The sequence below is a fragment of the Oratosquilla oratoria genome, chromosome 16 (genome assembly GCF_046742065.1).
Source record: "Oratosquilla oratoria isolate Oo_2021 chromosome 16, ASM4674206v1, whole genome shotgun sequence".
NCBI classification, from domain to species: domain Eukaryota; kingdom Metazoa; phylum Arthropoda; class Malacostraca; order Stomatopoda; family Squillidae; genus Oratosquilla; species Oratosquilla oratoria.
In genome coordinates, this window is record NC_134792.1 from 53108367 (window position 1) to 53110866 (window position 2500).

Sequence of the window (2500 nt, forward strand, 5' to 3'; positions counted from 1 at the left end):
GAGTTGGCGTTCACGATCCTCATGATTCTCAGATAGGAACTGGGTAACAAAGACGTCGTAGCGCTTCTTCAAGTCGGCATTTAGTGTCCATGTCTCACAACCTAACAGCAAGACAGGGAACACAAACATGGATATCCACATCTCTATATACTCAGGGACCGAAGAGGCGTGTTGCTGGGCCCAGGGGGATATCTCAGTGCAACCACACTGCCCTGGGGCATCACTCAGCCTCCAGAACTCCCGTCTCCTGGCACTGCAGGGGGGTCACGCACGGTAAACACGTGGGTTATTGACCCATAACGGAGTTGGGTGACCGCCGACTCGTAACAAGTTCATCTGCCCTTTGGATTTTTTTTTTCAAATACACGCTCCTCACTTGCGGAAAACCAGTATTGTGTCCGGAGGCACCTTAACTTACACTCTCTGGAAAGACGCAGAGTGCGGGGTGATCTAATAGAGGTGTTTAAGTGGATCAAAGGCTTTAACAAAAGTGACGCAAAGTGCACATATTAAGGAATGATTTTATTGATGGGGATGGCAGGTGGTAATGGACATGGAACTACCTAGTGTAGGCCTCATGACCTCTTGCAGTCTCCTTCATTCTCATTTTCTTATGTTATGTTAATAGTCCTCGACAATGCAACAGGTAGTATTGGGTCGTATGGTGCTAGTAGAAAGACAGCTGTGCCTCACCTAAGACTATCAAATCTACCCCTTAAACAACTTGGCATACAAGGCTCACGGCTCTTACTCACATAAACACATCTGAGGCTACGAACGTTATCATACGCACACGAAGGAAACCTGGAGAAATTCACGATAAAACTCAAATCCACCATCATCCAAGGTCATGAAGCTGGACGAGATCTTTGGTCGCAACACTTAGAGTAAAAGAGCAACAGATACAACAACTGCAGCACCAACAACAACAGCAGCAGCAACAACAACAGCAGCATTAACAATAACAGCAGCAACAATAACAACAGTAACAACACCAATAACAGCAACAGTATCAGTAACAATATCAGTAACAATGACAACAATAACAACAAAAGTAGCAGCAAGAACAATAACAACAGTAGTAGCAATACCAACAACAACAGCAGCAGCAACAACAACACCAATAACAACAATAGTAGCAATACCAACAACAACAACAGCAACAATAACAACAACAACAATAACAACAGTAGCAGCCTCAATAGCAATAAAATCAATAACAACAATTGCTACAACAGCATCTGCAACAATAACAACAAAACATCAATAACAACAATAGCAACAACAACAGCTGCAACAACAACAGCAGCAATAACAACAGTATCAGCAACAACAGTAATGGAACACCTATGTGGTCGAACTAATTACATTGGTTGCAAAATCCCGCCCACAATCCCGCCCATTCCGCCCACAAACTCGCCCATTCCGCCCACAGCCTCGTTTCGACAGACGCTCTTCACCATACAAAGAACCTTATCAAGGCATCAAAGCGAAGTACAGAGTATGTACCGTCACCTTTAAGAATAAGCTGCAATGTGGCTGAATTCTTAACAACGACAAAACATGAGATGACCATTTGGTCCAGAGCGAGTCATAACGTAAAATAATAAACACACAAGGAAATTATTAACTGGGTCTTAAACCTTGGGAATGCACGACATGTGGTGGTTTATTTTTCAGTTACTTGTCTTCTAATTAGTGAACCGTTATCAAAACAACTAATAACTATTTATAAACTTGAACCCCTCCGATGTGGAAAGGTTCTAAAATGGATAGTTTTCTTATGTCACGATCATCAGTCATGTGTATGACATCGGATGCCACCTCAAGGACGCATACATTAGGATAACATACATTGAGACACGTGACAGTGAGATGTCACTTCCGAAATGGGGTCATTAAGATTCATCTATTGATATCCCACAATGCCTCATGCACCAGGAAACACCTTGAATTGGCGAGGTCTAGTCATTCAAATAGCACACTACATAAAGACAAAGATCCACTAACATTAATATCTGGAATGATTATTTCCGCTTTGTCTTCTCAGTGCCGTCTCAGCTCTCTCTCTCTCTCTCTCTCTCTCTCTCTCTCTCTCTCTCTCTCTCTCTCTCTCTCTCTCTCTCTCTCTCTCTCTCTCTCTCTCTCTCTCTCTGTGTGTGTGTGTGTGTGTGTGTGTGCGTGCGCATATATACGTTTGTATACCTATATTGGTACCAATTCAGGACTCTTCGAGCCCTGATTAGGCACCAGACGGATGGAGGTAAATACAGCGTGACGCAACAACAAGAGACAAAGCCTTAAATGGTTTCTGTGTTCATGAAGGTTGTATCTTTGGAATTCTGGATCCATTCCTCCTCCATTTGTCAATATTATTTCACCATCAGCTTCGGATCACTGCTAATTCGTCTTCCAGGGAATCTTTGATCTCTATTCAAGAAAATAGAAAATATCCAATTATGGAATTGCAGTGACTGAATATTTGCAGCTGCAACAGAAT